We start from the raw sequence: 14,696 nt of genomic DNA on the forward strand, positions 1-14,696 counted from the left end.
TCCTTTGTGTTCGTTTATAAGGTGTATGCCTATGTGAATGCGTGGACTTGTGCGTGTGTCTGTGTGTGTGTGCTTGTGTCTCTGTGTCTGTACGAAGTGGATGGGGGCAGTGCAGTGGATTAAAAAAAATAAAGCCATTCGAAAAATGATGAACAATGATACAAAGCATGACGACAGCCTGTAATTTTTAGGTGTGGATTTGGTTAACAGTTGATGCTTTTTTGCACATCATAAAACAAATTTACTATTTTACATTTTTATGCAATTTTTGGCGCAAAAGCTAAGAATAATGTGAAATGTCCAGAATATTACCTTCTTATTCAAAAGATGATGACCCCATTGCTCCAGAAATATGTGGGCACACAAACCCACTCCTATCATTACATTTGAGTAGCGAAAACAAGTATTTTTTAGTTCCAAGACCTTATTTTCAACAAAAAATGTTTTATCCAAAATTATTCGCGTTTTTCCACCCTTTGACGGTGCATTCCATTTAATTCAGAACATGTTCGATTTGTTGATAGTACTTCCAGCTTGCTTAGTTAGAAACTTTCATCTTTGAATTTTTTCATCCAAACAATTTTTTAGTCGATTTGAGGCCCCAGCTACAGGCTATGTTCTTGCATAGAGCTAATTCTTTTTAAAAATTATAGACAAAACATGAAACAGATGAGTGCTTTGCACTTCAATTGAAGTCTTCTGATACGAAATTAGAGTGAGCGCAAACAGTACTTCGGCAAAATTTTTGTTGCATCCATTTATTTTTCGTTATTTATAAATTCTATGATACAATATGATTTTTACATTTTCATCATGAAGATAATTCAATTGGCTGAGAGAAATCATTTTTTTTCAGAATCAAAATTTTTTGGACACGCGGGGGTAGACACAACCAAACTAAACATCAAGTTTGAGCAGCAGAAACAAATATTTTTTATTTGCTAAGTCCATTTTCAAAATATTGATTTAAACAACAATATCGATACGCTTTTCCACCATTTGATTGCGAATACATATCTTATTGTCCGTTTAAATGAAAACCAGATGATGTTTTGAGATTACTACCAGCTGGCTAACTAAGAGTTTCCTTTCCTTTCTTTAGATTATTTTCACTCAAAATTTTTTCAGTGCAACATTTTCTCAACTCCATCAAAAATAGAGCAACAGAAAAATCTGTTTTTTTTTGGAATCCAATAATATTGTGACCCTCTCTCGTGCCCTTGTTATTTACTTCAATTCAATATTCAACCTCTCATAACTGTATTTGCTAACAACTTGATGTTACCGTTCCATCCTCCAAGTTCTTTGACAATTTTGGCCAATAGATATCTTAAGTGGAGAGAAAAAAGACTGATACCAATCAAAAGTTCTTATGAATTGACTTTTTCTTTAGACATACTGTTGAAATTTTTTCGTTTGAGGAATAGAAATGAGGCTTGAATTTTGGAAAAAAAAGCTTCAAGCTTCCTACTTTTTTTTACCTTTTTGCAGTTCGTATACGCCGTATCTTATTAAAAACACTTAAGATTAATTCAAAAATGTTTGTTTTTGAAGTTGGAAAAAATATGTTACGTCAGAATGAGAAATATTATATCTATGAAATTAGAATCGAAACTGAAGCATAACAAATTTTAATTAAAATGTGAAAAATTTTTGTAAATTTTCCTTACGCATTTCTCAATCAAATTTTGAGTTTTGATCGATAAGAGTTTTTATTTTCCAAGTAAGAAGATGACTGTGTCCTACGGTTACATCTGCTTCTGATTGGAAGATCTGTTAAATCTCTATTAATTGAACTTCTCTATTATATATATCTGCTTCTCTATTATACATCTGCTTCTGATTGGAAGATCTGTTAAATCTCTATTAATTGAACTTCTCTATTATATATAATTGACATCTCTATTAATTGAACTTTATCTCTATGAACGTAGTCAATGCTATTTGTTAGAAAAAAAATGATTTTTAATTATTTGCTTGGTTCATTCTCATCATGAAGATAAATCAATTGGCTGCAAGCAAACTTTCAATTTTTTTTCTGAATCGAAAGATAATGATCCAGTTTTAGGGACTGTCGGTGGTAGACAAAATCAAACTAAACATCAAATATGAGCAGCAGAAACAAATAACTTTGTTTGCACAGTTTTTTTTTTGTTTGCACAGTATTTTTGTTTTTTCAAACAAAATTTCCTCTTTCCTGAATTTTTTTATCAAATTATTTTTCATACGTTGAGAGCTATTCAACCAATTGAATAGTTCATTTATTTTTAATTCTATTTTTGAGTAATAAGAAACTTGTTTGCATAAAAGTATTCTGCTAGAAAGGAATCTTATAGCCTTTTGAAAATCTTCGAATATTTTATATGAAGGGGCAGGACAGAATTAATCTAGTTCTACTTGAACGCTATGCAAAAATAAAATTAAGTTTGACACCTTTTTAAGTTTTGCTATTATTAATTCATGGTAATCAAAACCATAAAAATGATGCAAACAATAAGCGTGATAAAAATTTGTAGTTTCAAATATTTTTTTCTTTTTTGAACACATTAAACAAAACAAGACTAGTCTAAAATATCAAGCCATTTCAATTTTTATACACTGGACAACATTGTGGAACAACTGAAAATTTTTATTTTGACCTCACAAAATTGAATTCTTGGAAAAAAATAACAAGAAAATTTGAAAATTTCAATGGTCAGTAGATTGATTATGTTAACTAAAGATTTCATTGAAATTAAATCCCTTTTTTGTTGACAAGAGGAAAATTGTTCATTTTAACCTAACCCAGTTTTAGGGGGAAGTTTAACACCTTGACTTTGCTCTTGAAGTATTTTTTATAATTGTTGTTTCCTATTAAAATTTGTTTCTACGATTTTTTTTAAACAAATGCATCGCTTCTTTATCGAAAATTTTAATAATTTGAAAATGCAAATTGGTATAATAAAACTGAGACATTTTGATTATCACATCTTATCGGAAGGAAGATAGTTTCATCATTTAACTAAAAAATATTTTAAATTTTATAATTTCGTTGAGAAGATTTTACTGAATTTGATACGTCTAATTTTTAAACAGTAATGCAAATTTTTTTAGACGGGAAAAAGTGGCAACCATTGAAGAAAAACGATTCTGAACAGTTAATGCTGGTTTTGGTAGTTCAAAGCATAGCCTAGGAAATTTTAATCTGACAATTTTGGTAGTAATCTGACAAGAGATTTTAATCTGACAAGATTTCATTACAATTCAATAAGTGAGAGTAAGGTATCATGAAAATATCAAGATCAAGAAATTAACCACTGAAGGTTTGTTCAAAGTAGAATACGCGAGGAAAAAGACAAGAGGTAGAGAGAAAAAGAAGGAAGAAAGATTAATAAAAAATAATGTTATAAACGTCAATTCATGTTTGCGATTGAGAGTTTGATTTTTAATTTGAACATATTCTGTAAATGACAGCAAATTGTTGTTGAGAACCAAAAATTTACTTAAAATACTTTTTGCCTTGAAAGTGTGACAAGCGATATAGCAGAGGACTGACAATTTTTGGGAGCCATTTAACTTCACTTAAAAGTTTACGACCGAACAGTTGAAATATTTTGTGATTTTTTTGGATTCTTCTATTAAAACCATGCCAAGAGAAAAAAATTAAAACTATAATCTTCGTAAAACCAGATTATTCTTAACATCCATATTATCACCAGCTAGTGAATTGAAATTGATTCAGAGTTATATCACATCTTCACTTAATTCCTGCCTTCCACAATTCATGAATAAGATACGGACCTCTGTTTCGATTTGGCTTGTGGTGACAATGGGTTTTTGTAAACAAGACGGTGTTTCGAGTGTTTCGGTCATTAATAAATAGTGAAGAGGGAGGACCTACCCAGTTATACGAGGATGCGCCAAAACCAAGGCTCATTTTCATATTTGAACAATGAAATTGCAAAGTTGAGTTAAAGTTATAAAGGGATTTATTATCATTTATTGATGGAATATGGTTTGGAAAGGCAGACGGTCTAAACAAGAGAATAAATAATAAATCCTAAACCTCTAAAACCTCCCAGTTTATTGTAAAATTAATCCATCCGTGAAAGTATACAATAGCAAGACACGTATATACAGGCAGGACAGATGAAAGCAATATATATCGGTTAGATCTTGCCCAATCTACCTCATTATCCTTCCTCAGAGTGATTTTGAAAGTAAACAAAAACAAAGCCCATCATAAATCGCAACGCTCTCGCCCACTTAACCGCGCAAATGCTTATCATAAAAATTTGCTTTTTTCTTTTTTAGAAATAAAAAAGACACATTTTGGAAGAGACAACTTTTACTATAAATGATGTGTGTCCCAATCAAACAGAATTACGTTGCGCGCCGATGATTCTGTGCCCTTATAGCGATACTTCAGAAAATACCAACACAAAGTAATTTTCGACATCGACGATCAAAGAAATTCATATCACCGAAAAAATATGATTTCCGAGAGTATTATTCACTGCCTCATTATCTCAACTACCTCAAAAATTGAGCAACTGAAAATTCTTTTTTTTTGGAATTCTGCAAATTTATGACCCTATCTCATGCCTTTTTTATTTGCTTCATTTCATAATTCAAACTCTCATAACTGTATTCCCGAGGTTGACTTCATAATTGAAAAAGTTGTAAAATTACAACTTCCTATTATGTCGTCGATGAAAAGTTTCAATCCTAAAACTTTCATATTAAGAAGGTTGTAAATTAACAAATTTTCAGAGAAATCATGAACACGGCTAAAACAAAGCACAAATACTTTGTTTCTAAAAACTAGTGAGAAAAAAATTGGAAACAGTTTCTTTTCAGTTATACCGTATTTATGGAAAAGTTCTGGCCATAGAACTTCATAATAATTTTTTTTCGCAACCTAAGAATTAGAGATCAAAATTGACACATGTTTCAAAAAATATTCATTCTACAAAAAACTGAAGTCTGCGCCTCAGGTCACCTTTTTGCATTTTTGACGGAAAAGTCGTAGTCATAAAAATTCATAAAGCAAAAACAAATGTAAGTGATTCTTAGCAGCTAAAATTAATGTAATGCGTAATTTGATAACGTTTTTTCCGATTAAACCAGTCACACCTGATGTATGCAAAATGAAATAAAAAAACGTTTATTTTGTATTTTTCTGAAAACCAGTGTTTTAAAATTGTTATCACCTGTAAAGTACGTATAAAGTTCTCTATTTAGGCCCGAGAGAAAAATTGTTTTGTGGCAGAAAATTTGGACCACAATTTCTGAATTAAAGTTGTGTAATGGCCTCAGTAGCACAGTTGTTCTGCTCTAGAATGCTTTTAAGGGTTATAAAGTTATTGAAAATGACCATTTACGAGTTTCGCCAATCATATATTGATTCAACAAAAAAACGTTAATTTATCCTCACTTAAAAGGTAATATCATTTTTTCTCATTTAGGTGTATGATGCATTTGAACTTACTACCTTTGAGTTGTTTTCACGATATTTGAACTCTTTTTGTAATTCAACGCGACTGGAGTCAGTGAAAAATTTATTTCTAGAGATAAAAATCGTATTAAACATTTTATAGACCAAGATGGAAGTCTCTGAAGGCTATAATATTACGTCTTATCATTAAAAGTACGTCTTTTTCATCGGGTCAAGGAGTTGTTCAAATCAAATCAAACTCGGTATGGAGTATCCCTAGTGTGCGTAGAGTGTAAATTAAAAAGAATTTTTGCTATAGCTTGTCTAGGAAAAAAGTTAGTTTTTCATACGGAAATTTGCGAATTTTGCGATCAGCGAATTTTAAAAATTTATTGTTAAAAAAACAATGTATTATGCTTTGTTCTGTTTGGTGATAGAGTTTAAGCCTGGTATTTTACCTAGTGTTGTTCTCAAAAACTCCTATAGTTGTTTGTTTGTTTGGTTTTACTTGGAGAGAGTCTTAGAATGCGGATTTTTACAGTTTGCTCTGACTCAATTCATCTATAGTTGTTTGTTTGTAACTTCGCCGTAGCCGGTCCCCAGCCCGGTTAAGAGAAGGAGGAGGGGAACACACCCAAAACATACTGGAAAATCTCAAAAAATTGTTCGTTAGTTCAATTGTAGATTTTTTCCGACAGTATTTAACCTATTTTAGCGCTCGAAACGATGAAAAATTTGTAATCCTGGAACATTCATTTATGAGAAATGTGTTCTCCTAGAACTTTCCTTTTTATGAAAAATTTTTAATCATAGAACTTTCCTTTATGAGAAAGTTGTAGTCATAGAGCTTTCCTTTATGATAAAGTTGTAACCAGAGAACTTTCCTGTATGGGAATGTTCTAACCCTACCAATTTCGTACAACTTTTTTCGTCTATGACACTAAGGATCCATAAAAGGAAAGTTCTAGGATAACAACTTTTGGTTTACCCGGGTTTGCTAACAACTCGATGTTACCGTTCCAAACTCCAAGTTTTTTTTGTCAATTTTGGCCAATAGATATCTTAAGCGGGGAGAAACAAAAATAATACCAATCAAAAGCTCTTGAAAATTGAATCTTTCTTTAAAAAGACTGTTGAAGAGGCTGTTTTGCTTTTGAAGCCAGAATGGAGGCTTGAAATTTTGAAAAATCTTCACTCTTCCGACCTTCTTTGACCTTTATGCACTTCGTATACGCGTATCTGATTGAATACAATTATGATAAATTTGAAATGAGTTTTTGAAGTTGTAAAAAGTAAGTTACGTCAGAGTGAGACAGATTATACTTAGGAAATTAGAATCGAAACTGAAGCATAACAAATTTTCTTTAAAATGTGAAAATGTTTTGTAAATATTTCTTACGGATTTCTTATTCAAATTTTGAGTTTTGATCGATTAGAGTTTTTATGTTCCAAGTAAGAGAATGACTGTGTCCTACGGTTACACCTGTTTCTGAGTGTGAGATCTATTGTATCTTCTGGGAGGACATCTCTATTATTTTATCTTTATCTCTATGAACGTAAACGTTTTCGAAGTCAATGCTATTTATTAGAAAATAACTGACATTTAATTATTTGCTAACATATTTTTGTCCGAAATGGAGCCTCAAGAGAACAAATAAATGTGCTAGCCATCTCAAAATTGGTTTGCAGAGGACCTCTGATCTTAGGGGAATAATTCAAAGATGCTAATGCATTCATTTTGGCAGTGTTGCCACCTAAGGATATTTAGAGCAAGCTTTCTAAAATTGTTTTGTGAAAGAAGAAGTCGGAACTTTTTCTCTGCCAAGCACCGTCGGTGATCATCCGCCTTTTTCAATATTTATGCAAAAAAATTTGGGAAGTTTTATTCGAAACAAAAACTTGCTTGCCTGGTCAAATTAAGTAGTTTGAAACAATTGAAATTATGTTGCGCTGTGTTTCAAATCAATTCTGAAATTGCAGAAATTAAATAGTTTTAGTAACAAACAAGGATGCTCGGTAATGTGCGCTCGCACATAAAGTTCCGACCCCGCTCATCTACGTTTCTCATTTAATTGTCTACCAAATGAGGAAGAGATTTTAAAAAATCATATCGTTCAACAAACTATTAAAAGAATAAAACTATATAACTCACGAGACCTGTCGACGTGAGTTATGTAAGTACCGACGAGACCTGTCATTAATAGGACTATCAGAAAAGTCGGCAAAAAAATCTAATAATTACAAATATTTATAATTACAACCAAAACTCGTTGTTCATTTTTTAGAACCATATATAAACAAACCAAAATGGCATCAGATAAAAATTACACTCAAAAATTAACTTGTACTTCATTAGAAAAAAAATGGGACTTTTACTCAATGCGATTTGGTAACAAGTCGACCAGAAATGAGCAAAAGAACAAATTTTAAGAAAACGTTTCTCTTTTTGAAAAGAATTCATGTCAAACTGACTAGAAACAGTATGCATCAACTGAAATCATTCTGAAATTTATTTATTCTTCCATTGAGATTGAGTGAGATCTTTCATTATCCAGGATATGTCATACAACTACAAAAAGAATGACAAAAGGAGGCAACAGAAAAAATTTAAATTTAGCACATAAACGGTGTCCCAAACAGGAAGCTGTTCACATAGGACATTAACAATTTTTGATTCCCTTATTTTTAAAATGGTCAGAGGACCACCAACTATTGTGATACTGCGAAAAGAAAACATTAACCTAAAAAATGGGCGACCAAGCAAAAATCACTTATGTTTCATGAAAACTCAATGTAGCAAGATCGAAGACTATTTGAGGAAAACAAAACCACTAAAAAGAGCAAATCTTAGTTCAGTAGGTGTAGGGGGTAACTTGTCTATGGAGACGCTAAGCTACAATTTAACAGAAACAAGATTGGCAGAGCGCAGAAATCAACGGTCCTTTTTTTTAAAAAAACAAATATTTCCAAAAATTCATGAACAACACAAGCTTTCGACTAAAATTCTAAACTGTTTATACTGAAACTTCAACGAAAACCAGTTGCAATTGCTATTAGTGAGACTAAATTATAAGACTGTAAAATAGAATTAATTTCAAGCACAACTAAAAGAAAACCAAAAATTCCGCGGGACCACAGTGTTAAAGCAACTAAGTTTGCAAAATATTAACCGCGAGAAAATTAAATTTTAAATTGCGTCTTCTTTGACAACCATTAAGTTTTTACGTAAAACGAATATCTCAAATTGACAACAAAAAACACAAAAAATGAAAAATATCTCAAACTCACAAAACTCACTATTTTCTGGTTCAAAGAAAATAACGAAATTTCTCACTAATGACGTTAAATTAAGGAATTGATTCACATTTGTAACACATGAAAAAAGACGAAAATCAGAACAAAAAGGGATAAGTTGAAGAAAACTTTTACGTTTTTTGAAAACAGTTAATTTGAAAGTCAATAAATCCAATAGCTATATACTGATATCAGTTAATAAGTTTTTTTGTAAAACTAAACTTAGCCACTGAGACCTTCTATTACCCAATATTTGGCATACGACAACAAAAATTAACCACAAATTCAGGGCAAAAATAATAAAAAATATACAAGTATCTGAAAAACACGGTTGCGCAGCTCTTAAAACAGTAAGCTATAAAAAAAGTAAAATTATTTGATCGCTTTTTTCAGTTAGAATGTTAAGTAATATGGCAATGAACTAAGAAACACGAAGAACAGCAAAAAAGTGCAACTATGCACAAATATCACAAATTTTTGTATGAAAACTCTTAGTACCAAAAATAAGCAGCCGATTTTTTTAGAAAAGTTTTTACCTCAAAGATTAATTTATATTTTATAGGAAAAACATTCAATGTGTGTTCAGAGAGTTATAGCTAAAAGTTGACAGAATTAAGATAATTAATTGACAAGTTCAAAAAACCACTGAAAGGTTCCCAAAACAAATAAATTCAAGGTCATAAGAGAAATTACATAACAAACGAATACATTGTAGAGGTTCACCTGCAACTACTGAAGAAGCCATTTGGATCTTCGAAATGAATAACAATTGACGGCAAAGCACGAGAATTCAGTTACAGTTTACTAAAGCTCTTCTTCGAAGCCAAAAAACAATTAGGTTCTCTGAAAACACACTACATCTATATTAGGCCTTATTTTTACGTAAATAGGAGCTTTCATTGTTGGAGCCGTGAGGTAAAAATTTTGTTAGTAAACAGCATTAAAAAAACAATAAAAGCAAAACATTTTTGAAAAGAAAGGCAGCTCCAAAACAAATATAAAAAATTTCTGATTTTAAGAACTCTTGATGATATCAATCCTATCCCTGATTTTGCACGCGTCCAAAAAACACCCAAGTGCTTCAAGTGTTTGAAAATTTGGCCCATATTTAAGTGAAATATGTTTTAAATAAAAAAACAATGATGCATTTTGAATAATTATCGAGTTAAACTTGCAAAACAACGGCTTCTTTTTTTTCCAGAAGCCTTTCATAGGGCATCGGATTTCAACTTGCTCTCTTTTTGAGTTTAAGAATATTGTATCAGTGGTTTTTAGGTCTTCAATGTTGGCAAACTTAAATAAAGTGGACAAAAACGCATATTTTGTGCAATTTTTGATGAAAATGTCTGAATTTTGAAAATTTTATTAAAATTCTTAGCCAAAAAATCTCCAATCAAGTAATTCAGCAACGTTTTTCTAGCTCTAATAGTAACAATAACACTCTACCATTAAAACTGTTTTACTTATTTTAAACTATGTTAGCAAAATTGAGCCAAAGTTTAGCACAGATTACGGAAAATGTGAATAAAAACTGTCGAATATTCACAAAAATTTAAAGCTCGATAACTCTCTGTAAAAAACGAAGTTCAAAAAAAAATTTTCATTCCATATTCTAGGACGTTCATGCATTTTAATGATACCGCTCACAAATCTCTACGCTTAATATATGGATCGGCCAAAATTGACTCAACAAAAAAAACCATTTGAGTATATAATTCCTCCCCCCACTAAAGGGGGGGGGGGTCGGAACAAAAGTTCGGTATATCTAATTGAGATGGAGCCCACAGTTAGCAATTTCGCACTATAGTCCGAAGATTAATAACAGAAAATAGAACAGTAAGTAATGGTAACACAGACTTTTAGGGTACAGGCACTGTGATTGAGGGGAACACAAAAAACAAAAACCCTTTCTCAAAAGAAATTGACATTTGGGTGGAAATCTGTTAATAATTATTTTTTTCCATAATTCATGCATGCCAAAATTAAGCCAAAAATAACTGAAATACAAGCGAGGGGGTCTGTAAAGTAAATTGTTGCAACTGCAGCCGCTGGTAGGTAGACAGACGAAGCCTTGTAGCTATTTAGAAACATGTGTCTCAACTCACACACAAGCTGTCAACAAGTTCTGGAGGAATTTGTTGAGAATCTAGCCGAGATTAAATGGGTTGGGTGCTCAATATTTTGCAATAATAATGAAACTTGAACAAAGTTAAAGTGACGAATTACATAATTGGTAAAGCCTGAAAACAGCGAAAAAGGGTTTTGTGATAACATATCTTATTCTACCTGATTTAACTCCGTTTTCTTACATAATTTGTAGGCTTGATTTCATTTCAGTAGCTGTCCAGGCGAATAAAGTTTCAAATTTAGCCTGATTAACAATGAAATCCTGCTAGAAATGATTTGCTACTGCAGGACCCTAATAACAATATTGTTAAGCAAACAGACGTTTAACAAAATAAAAATTCGAGGCCTTGGCGAAAACAGACTTTTCTATCTGTCATTTTTCGCTTGAAGGTCGAAAGTTCAGGTAACATGAATTGAGGAGCTGCGAATAGAGGCTATTGAGCCTAAGGGAATCAAAAGTAGGTACAGAGGAATACATGCAACGCGCATGTTTCGAAGGGTTCTGCTCTGAATGAAGGGGTTGTGATCACTTAACTGCTGCTATAAAAAATATTTTGATCACTTAAACAAGTTGAATTTTCTGCCAATTTCGCACCATCTCTTTGCCCTGGCCTCATTAACAATGAAAAATGTGAAGAGAGTCATCCATCCACCAGATCAATTTCATCATTTTTGGACAGATAGCCTTCGCAAAAAGTGCATTCATCAATCGTAATCTCCGTAGTGTAAAATGAAATATGTCTAGAATTTATGACTGAAATCCATTTGGGAAGACCGATTTCCAGACTGAATTCAACAATTTGGGAAGTTAATAGTCCGGCGGATTTCTCAGTTTTCTTTTCATTAACTTAACAAAACAGTCGAAAGCACAAATAAAACACCTTTTTGATGAATTCACTTTGACTATTCATTTCATCGAGTAATTACAATATACCAATATAACAATATAAAAGAATGGGCAGCTGAGAACAGGCCGCTGTGGCCTAATGCTGTTCCGCTTCGATTACGCAGGAACCGAAATTCTTAATTATTATATATCAAAACTTAAACAATTCGGGTAAAGCCAAACTATTTTTGACTATTGTCAATTGTGGGCTAGTTTTATAGTAAATCTACAATTTTCTCCAAATCTCTATTTAGCGGGGATTAGGGTGTAATGCGTACCGCTCTCCCATTTATAGGGGAAATTTAGAGGGGAAAAGAGGGTAAGAGTGTAATTTTAAAAAAATTACACTGTAATTTCACTCTTTTCTCCACCTTTTTTACACTCTTTGCAAAGAGTGTAATTTAGGGTGGACTGTTAAAAAATGACACTTCCACAATTACCAATATAACCAAACTGACACATCTGAACCTGGAGTCAATTGGCGCAATGGTAAATGCAGACAAAGAAAGTAACCTGTTCGACAGGGGGAAGATGGAGGGATCAATCCACATCCCCTCGTCCACCTTTATTTTTTAAAATTACACTCTTTTAATTACACTCTTCCACCCTTAATTAGGCGGAGAAATAGGGGTGTAATTTTTTTTATTTATACACTGTTTACACTTTTTCCCCAGTTACTTTTTGGGAAAATCCTCGGCTTGAGAGCTCATATAAAGCGATGATCAGGTTATCGCTGCCGGCAGACTTTAATAATAGGACCAAAACTTTAAAATTTTTAAATGGATTAGATAAAATAAATGGATTTAGAATTTTAGAAGTAGAATGTAAAGACTTTAATGGAATGAAATTTGAATTAGAATTACAAATAGAGAGCGACTGTGTATTGGAGTGAGTTTGGCGAAAGTCGTTCTTTTGTTGCGCGTTGCATACTTTACGCTTTATTGTGTCATTTTTTGTTTGGTGTTTGTCTGCCGCTGAGCTTATGCTATTAGGTGTATTACGTAACAGAATATACTGGAATGAGTTCATTATATTATTAAATAATGTGTGACATCATGGTAAAGGAGGGCGTTGAATTTTATTTCGACTTAGATATTCGGCAAAACCATGTCCCTCCGTGGGACATGTTCTTTTGAGAAATTGAACGTTAGTAATCTGTCTACCCATCTAGTTTGTCTGCTTTGGCATGTTTTGTTTCCTCGGTTGTCTTTTAAAGCGGATAAAAGAGCTTGATGATCCGTTTGGATTCTATATTCTTGGCCATGGAAGTAATTCTTAAAGTGTCCCATAGCCCACCTTACTGCTAGTACTTTGAGATCGTTTGTGCTGTAACGATTTTGATATTTGTTTAAGAATGGGCTTGCGAAGGCCTTTGTGTGCCATGTATTACCGTGTTTTTCTCCGATGCTGGCACCTAGACCTCTATTACTGGAATCGCATTTGATGCGAGTATCTTTTGTCGTATCGAAATGTTTGTTTTCAGTAACTAGATTAAACTTTTTCTTGATATTAGCGAAAGCTTCTGAATGCAGATCATTCCATTCCAGTTTGTTGTTCTTGTTTGATTGTTTTTTGGTCGTAAAGATTCTGAGATTTTGGCTAAACTGGGGAAAAATTTCAGTAGATGATGTACGCTTCCCTTAAAGGAGCGTAATTGTTTTAGTGTTCATGGTCTTTAAAATTTCATGGTTGCTTCTGTTTTGGATATTAGTGGAGTATTTCCCTGAGTGGCGTACTCCAAAAAAGAAAATCTCGTGAATTGGGTATTATCACACCCATGTTTTAAAAGAGCAGCATAACATGGTTCAGTCTCTTTAAGTGCCAGTTGGCAACCCCCTAATTTGAGAATCGGGCGCTAACCCAACATAAGAAAGGAAGTCATGGCTCTCTACCTTTAAACAAAGCCTTGGTCTTGACGAAAGAAAAATTACATGTTGATCAACAATTGTGTCTAAAGCCAATTGCTGCGGACCTCTCTTTATCCTACAGTCTCATCGTACGAAGAACCAGTCGAACGCGCAATAGATGAAGAAAATAGAAAGCGGAAAATTAGAAACGAACGCCGACGAGTAGACTTCGAAAATGAACGCAAACACATCAGGAATCGTGGACCCCTCAAGGATAGATACACCTGGGACGAGGCGGACATAAAGGTAAAGAGCCTAATTTACCTATCACTCGGTTTAGAAGCTAACCAAATCTACCATCAAAGCAAGCCCCACACCATAATCGATAGCTTTTCTACAAACGAGCTCATCTACGAACTGGGTCTAAGACTCACCCGACCAAGGAAAACAACAGTCGACCGATTCCAAATAATAACGGTACAACAGAATTCAAACAAATTTTGGAGACATTCCTTAGCCGCCTGCGCAAACTAGGCTCAAAAGCAGCCCTAGGGAACGAGTAGGATTTGAATAAGGACTTTTATAGCAAGAATGAAAGTTACATCTATTTAGACGGAACTACTGTCCAAGGTAAGAACTGCGGCTCGGGTTCTGAGTTTTGCAATGTCTGAAGAACGAGGACAGGAGAAGCCAAGAGGAAGTTTGAAATCAAATCCAACCAATTGGAACCAAATAAATGCAAAGTTTCACTGAACTATTCCCAAACCACAACCACGTCTTTGAATAAGCATTCAACATCAAACAAACACACAGGAACCAACACAATCTTGACAATATGGAGCAGCATTCATACAGAGAGATAACAGTATATGTCAAACGACGCCAAAAACCCAGACCAGGGCAAACAGCTAACAAATAATCCCCAGGGAGCAATCGAACACGACGCGTACGTCACATCACAGAAGCCAAATGGCAATGAAAACTTCTCAGATGACGAAGAAGAATTCATAGACCCGGAATCGACGCTATATCTTACAGAACTTGCTGAAGTCTGGGCGAATATAAATTTGATTACTCAATCATCATTTGAACCAGTGAAAACGTACAACTAAACAAAAGTGACAAG

General features: G+C 33.2%; 1 protein-coding gene across 5 annotated transcripts in view; it reads right to left on the bottom strand.

The window, feature by feature from the left end:
• LOC142340085 (short transient receptor potential channel 4-like) overlaps positions 1-14,696 on the bottom strand; it is a 63,848-nt gene that overhangs the window by 31,981 nt on the left and 17,171 nt on the right. Inside the window, exon 1 of one of the 5 annotated variants that reach the window (XM_075390502.1) lies at positions 10,513-11,251. The exons of the other annotated variants lie outside the window; for them this stretch is intronic. The gene's annotated coding sequence lies outside the window, so the exon portion shown is untranslated. Of the gene's footprint in view, positions 1-10,512; positions 11,252-14,696 lie in introns of those variants that run through there. 5 annotated transcript variants of the gene reach the window in all.

The sequence above is a fragment of the Convolutriloba macropyga genome, chromosome 1 (assembly GCF_964194025.1).
Source record: "Convolutriloba macropyga chromosome 1, txConMacr16.3, whole genome shotgun sequence".
In the NCBI taxonomy this organism is placed as follows: domain Eukaryota; kingdom Metazoa; phylum Xenacoelomorpha; order Acoela; family Convolutidae; genus Convolutriloba; species Convolutriloba macropyga.